At 40.2% G+C, this 6716-nt stretch overlaps 1 protein-coding gene across 5 annotated transcripts in view; it reads left to right on the top strand.

Moving 5' to 3' along the window:
- Positions 1–671: 671 nt before the first annotated feature.
- Positions 672–6716, top strand: part of LOC109529671 (zinc finger protein 516) — a 50250-nt gene continuing 44205 nt past the window's right edge. For 2 of the 5 annotated variants that reach the window (XM_019893056.1, XM_019893055.1), the window contains exon 1: positions 672–1198. The gene's annotated coding sequence lies outside the window, so the exon portion shown is untranslated. The remainder of the gene's footprint in view (positions 1199–6716) is intronic. The other 3 variants (XM_019893052.1, XM_019893054.1, XM_019893057.1) reach the window with 2 other exon arrangements.

The following is a 6716-nucleotide window of genomic DNA, read 5'->3' on the forward strand; positions in this document are numbered from 1 at the left end:
AATAGCAAAAATAACTGGGATGCCCACTGACATGCTTTGGGAAAACTGGGAATTTTGTTGTTGGTGTTGTTGTAAAAACTCAAAATATTATTCAAAACATGCTGACAAACAACAAAAAAACGGGGGTTGGCCAAAAACACAAACAACAACAACAACAACAACAACAATTAAATATCAAAAGAAAACCGTGCATGCCAAGCTGTTACCATGCATCGGTCCACTATAGTGGAAACATATTCATGAATTGGGGGCCACTCAGACTGTGGAAGTGGGCCACTTACGGCCCGCGGGCTGCCAGTAGCCTACCCCTGCCGTATTAATTACTGTAAGTACAAAGTGGACAATTGCCCACAGTCAGAGCCGCCTGATAGAATCGGGCAGGCCGATCATTCCGAAGAAATGGAATGAAATGAATACATAATTGACCACGTGTAAGTGAGTCATTGTCCACAGCTATTTAGTTGGGTGACAAACTTTATGTTACACGCCATTATAGCGTCAAGTCTCGCTCAGGGCTCCTTTCAGTTTGTGATGCATTCATTGAACCGCTCCAGGCTCAGACATTTTTATGTTAACTGCTTCACAACAGATAATAGACGTCAAATGTTTCATCACAAGGCCAACTGTAGTTGCAATTTGCTGTCTATTAAATAGCTATATAGCTGTATAAATACATAGATGGATGGACATATTGACACTTGGTACAATTTAGCCTCCCGCTGCGTGTTTAGGGGAAGGGAGCGGTATGAAATCCTTTCGATTCATGGCTTTAGTAACTATAATGCCAAGCACAGTCTAATCAAAGTGCCAACTGCCCAGTGTTAAATTTATTTCGGACATCTTCAAACGATCATATTCTTCGACGGTTCTCCTGCCACTCAATCCGACTGTACTTTAAGATGGTAAACTTTCCGCAGTGCAGTGAAGGCAGCATCGGTGAAACGGCAGAGACCAGAAGGACACACTCCGAGTGGAGTGTGAGAGGAACCTGTACTCTTCCACAACATCAGGAGACAGGAATCTACAACAGATAATATTTTTTGGGCTTCAAGGGAAGACACGCAATACTAAACAATCCATGTTTACCTTGACTGGATCCGGACTCTTGACATATGCTTTTTGGAACGACGCACCGTTTTTTTTTTTTTTTTTTTTTTTTTGTGTGCGTATGCTGCGGGCTTCAACGGTGTTTCAACTGGTAAGGAAGTGACTGCAGATATTTATTTGTTATTTTGATGGTGTTGCTGCTGCCTTTGGAGTAGCCTGAGGTTTCGCCAAGAGCGTGTGCTTCCCTTTAACAAGTCATTTCCTTTAAGAGTGAGAAACAAAAGTGCATTTACTCCCAAACAGATTTTGGTTCATTTTGAGGAATACTTGACTGATATGAACTGGAACCTCACTGAACAAGAGCAAACACCGTATGCTATACTTATACAACATTGTTTATCTGGTAACGGGTAAAATTGAGTTATATATTTGGAGCAATTGAGCATACCGACAGAAGGGAGCAGACGCATTAGGTCAAGTTAAAAATAAATGTAAAGGTCTTATTAACGATTAAAGATACTCTTTATGCAGCCATCCTCCCTCGGGGGGCAGACTTATCATAATTGTTATGTAAACCATAGGAAGGGAAAGCGAGAGAGAGCTTGTGCACATACGTGCTTGTGCGCGTGAATGCGTGCCAAAGCAGTCTCACTGGATGTTTTTTTTTTTTTTACAGTTTATCTAACATGAGTGATCAAGAATCTAGGCGTGTCCAATTTTCATGTTGCTGGAATTTTTGTTGAATACTAGTTGCCTTTATGACACGCACGCACACACGCGGCGCCCATTTACACGCAGTCAAAACCAAAACTGCAATTACTTATGCGAGTTTTAGGTAGAGGCACATATCGCCTCTATTACGTTTTCACAATTCAAGTAACCTCCTCCATGTCCGTATTTATTTGTGATCTCCTTTACCTGTTCTTGATGTGAAAACAGAGAAGTATTTATTTCCTTCACTGTAAAGAGAAAGCGGAAGGAGGAGGGAGACTGTAACTTTGAAGGCAGGATTACACGTAGACCTCAGACACTATTTGGTATTATTTGAGTTATATATTTGGAGCAATTGAGCATACCGACAGAAGGGAGCAGACGCATTAGGTCAAGTTAAAAATAAATGTAAAGGTCTTATTAACGATTAAAGATACTCTTTATGCAGCCATCCTCCCTCGGGGGGCAGACTTATCATAATTGTTATGTAAACCATAGGAAGGGAAAGCGAGAGAGAGCTTGTGCACATACGTGCTTGTGCGCGTTAATGCGTGCCAAAGCAGTCTCACTGGATGTTTTTTTTTTTTTTTACAGTTTATCTAACATGAGTGATCAAGAATCTAGGCGTGTCCAATTTTCATGTTGCTGGAATTTTTGTTGAATACTAGTTGCCTTTATGACACGCACGCACACACGCGGCGCCCATTTACACGCAGTCAAAACCAAAACTGCAATTACTTATGCGAGTTTTAGGTAGAGGCACATATCGCCTCTATTACGTTTTCACAATTCAAGTAACCTCCTCCATGTCCGTATTTATTTGTGATCTCCTTTACCTGTTCTTGATGTGAAAACAGAGAAGTATTTATTTCCTTCACTGTAAAGAGAAAGCGGAAGGAGGAGGGAGACTGTAACTTTGAAGGCAGGATTACACGTAGACCTCAGACACTATTTGGTATTATTTTTTTCTTCCATCGACAGCCAGATGCTCTCACTGTGTAATCACATACTCACCAGTCACACGACACAGCAGTAATTTATGATTTATCGTAGCCAAGGTGACCGAGTCAATGACAGTGGTCATGTTTAGTCACCAAAGCTTAATGGAAAATGTGAAGAACACTAGATTGGGATGTTTTAGATCCTTAAATGTGATTCACTTTATAAAAAAGACAATAGACACATTGTTTTTCAGCAATGTTGTTTTCCTTGGTGCCTCCTTAGCACAGTGCTTGTTAAGCTTAGTGCAGACTAGAGACTGTCGTAAAAGAAAGGCACATTATCCTTTTTGTGTTTACAAGTTGAGTAATGACTGAAAATCAATGCCATTGTATAAAGAATTGAAAGAACAATGTTTTGTGGACCTAAATGACGCTTGACGTTGTCTTCCATTGTTGTCATAAACACACATTCCGGTTAAGTCTGTGGAACTGTTGTGCAGAAGCTTGTGTGCTTCACACCCCCTGTGCTTATCATGAACTTTCAACTCTGTTATGATTCTATCTTTTCCACAGACTTGACTTTTGTTAAGTTACCCCCCCACACTCCCACCCCCATTCTCCCACAAACTTACACAAACACATTTTGTCCCTGTACTTTTTTTGGTTGACATTTTCTTACACAGTTAATATCTGTTTTGTGTGTGTGTGTTTGTGTGTGTGTGTGTGTGTGTGTGTGTGCGTGTGTGTGTGTGTGTGTGTGTGTGTGTGTGCGTGTGTGTGTGTGTGTGTGTGTGTGTGTGTGTTTGTGTGTGTCCAAGACAGTGTTTTACTGATGTGTCAATGTGACAATGAGGACAAGGCAGGGCTTTGTGATGGTAGAAATGCATGTTTAACCCATATGAATGAATGGAGGCTCACATTCCACAGCGACAACTCCTTTGCTGAATGGCATCACTCACTTCTGTTTTCATTACTCATTACTACTTTGTGCCTTTATCACTATCAACTGAGTCATTTACCTTTGTGGATTTTTACTATATCAAGCCTCCAAAATCGATATCCATGGTAATATTGGTGTGAACTTTTCTTTCAGACGTTGTGAGTGTCCAGTAACTATTGCATATGTTTCACTCCGAAGCAAAATGTCATGCACCCATCACATGCAACCCGCACCTTTTCCCCATTTTGTTGACTTGTATGCAGTCTTGTATAAAGCACCTGAAAGTGATCATTGATTCAAAGTACAAGTTACTTACCAGAAATAACTTTGGTGAAATCAACCCTTCCATGCACCCTGTAACCTGATAACATGAAAAACTGTCCACTGTAGTAACCGCTGTCCCTGAAAGGGTTAAAGTCACCTTGCAGAATATAACTATTAACAGTCATTTTTACGACATTAAAGATAACTCCGGTAAATATTGGAAGTATGATTGAACTTTTTTTTAATAAGTGGTTCTAATTTTGATTGTTTTTCTTTGTTTAAATGTTATTTTTATTTATTTTGTTTACTTCTGAAGTGTCAGGAGTTAAAGATGTGGTTGTTGGCTTATTAGCACCACTGACATCTGCTGGCCTCAAGTCAGAAAGAGGGAACAGAAAGCAACACACACTGCCAGTGTAAAGACTTTCTTGTTACCTGCATCTCATTTTCATGCCCTCCTCCCTACCAGTATCCCCACCTCATTAGTAAAGGCAGGACTATTCTGCTTTGTGCTATACCTTACAGGCGTTACGACAACAAACACTTTTTTTCAGATTTTCAGAGTAACAAGCAACTAAGATGGTTAGGAGAAATAGGTCAGAGTAAAAGTATACAGTTCATTTATTTAGGAAATGTAGTGGTCTAAAAGTGAAAGTTACTCAACACGTCAATAAACCGAGATACAAATGAGCATTCTACTTAAGTGCAATCCTGAAGTATATGTCCCCCATTGCATGACTAGATTGAATACAATATGTGATCTCTGGTTGACAAATTGAAACTGAAAACAAAAAATAATTACCCATAATTTCGGCATCATAAGGCACATTCAATTTTCTCAAAAGCTGACAAGTGCGCCTTATAATCCGATGCGCCTTATATATGGATCAATATTTTAGTTTCTTTTACGTAGTATTTTAAATGTTCTGTAAAGTGCTTTGTTTTACAGCTGCAGCAGTTGTGAAAGCACTAAATAAAGCGGGATTGTTTTGTATTCCCTTTTGCGTAGCTCCATCTAGTTGATGCATAACGCAATCACAGCCACTATTGTAGCTTCTATTCTGAGTCTTATAATGCGGTGTGCCTTATACTGTATATGAATACAGTTTTAAAATAGGCCATTCATTGAAGGTGTGCCTTATACTCCAAAGCTCCTTATAGTGCAGAAAATATGGTATATTTGCACATTGCTTAAGAAGACAGCTGTCGATGTTGATGTAATTTACAGCTTCTTCTTACTCAGTGTACAGTGCGCAAAATCAGTATCTATAGTTTGCGTTACATGTAATGCAGAACTGCTGCATTGACAAATTTGAATTTTGGGTAGGTTTCCATTTGCCAAGCTTTTGTGCTGCAACTATTGTGCAGCAGCCTTCTTCAGGTAATATTGGACAACACTGAAATTCTTTGTGACTTCAATAAAAGTGAAAAACAGTGAATAAGTGTGTTCAGATACAATGAAGTAATGCTATCTACTTAAACCATACATGTTGACACACTTGCACAATTCCCCTCTGACACTTCAAAATCATCTAAGGAAAATATGCACCACATAACTCTCGCAACCCAATTATGATGCAGGGTCTGCTGTCTGTTTTGCAGTGATGGCATTCATCCTCTGCTGCATCATGGGGTTTTCCACTCTTAAAGGGCAATCGCACTGTGTTAGCCTAGTAACACCAAGACCATGGATTAAATAATAAAAGACCCCCCCCCCGCCCCCCTCCCTCAACTTGTCCTGTGTGTTTTCCTACTTGGCAAATTTTGGAAACTGCAGTAACAGGTGGATAGTTAATCTCTTTATTTAGGTCACATCTGTGCCCTCTTCTTGCAACCCCCCCCCCCCTTCACTGTAGACAAAACCAAACACGACAGGGAAGTCAGGTAGTAAAGCCACATTGCTGTCGAAATTAGGGTACAAGAAATTGATGTAGTAATCAGAGGATTATTATTGCAGCGGGTTTGGAGTTGTTGGGTAGCAGGGGAGGTGCTGCTGTGGGGATTCAGACACAGGCACATTTTAGTCTTCGCCCTTGCTGGCAGGGAGGGGAGTGAGGAATGTTTTGTGTTGGGCTCAAGTGTTGATAATACTACTATTGTTTAGTCAATGTGGATAAAAGTTGAACATTTGCCCTGGAATTATCTTAAACAGTGGGGCAAGGAATCCACTAAAATGAACTTAGTCTGAACAAACAATGACTTGGCTCATTTTGCTCATACCAGCATGCATGAGGCAAGACAAAGTGGGTCGCTCATATTCTCAGCATTGTTTCTTTGATGACTTACGCCAATGAATTGTCTGGGTAAATTACTGTAGCGTTTTAGAAGTGAAAACAGGAGACTTCCCAAAGGCCTTGATGAACAAAAAAAAAAAACAGCCAGATGCGAGACTCAGCGAGAGAGTAATTGCATTTGCCATACACACAGAAAAATAACATACATGAATAATAATGTCGCTTTTTGGGGAAGTGTCTTTAATTAACCCTTCCATGCACCCTGTAACCTGATAACATGATAAGATGTCCACTGTAAGCCTGAAAGAGTTAAAAGACAGATTACATTCACCAACCAACAAAATTATTTGATACAGGTAATATGAACAGAACTACAACTACTAAGATTGTCAACAATGCGTTCGGGCGAAATTTACAGTGGTTTGGGACTAGAGTGTCCTCTAAGGCAGGGGTCCCCAACCGCCGGTCCGCGGACCGGTACCGGTCCGCAGGGCATTTGGTACCGGGCCGCACAGAAAGAACTTGCCTTATTTCCGTTTTATTTATTTCGGAATACGAAATATGTTTTATTTTGAAAAA

Source organism: Hippocampus comes, unplaced genomic scaffold (genome assembly GCF_001891065.2).
Source record: "Hippocampus comes isolate QL1 unplaced genomic scaffold, H_comes_QL1_v1.1 scaffold94, whole genome shotgun sequence".
NCBI classification, from domain to species: domain Eukaryota; kingdom Metazoa; phylum Chordata; class Actinopteri; order Syngnathiformes; family Syngnathidae; genus Hippocampus; species Hippocampus comes.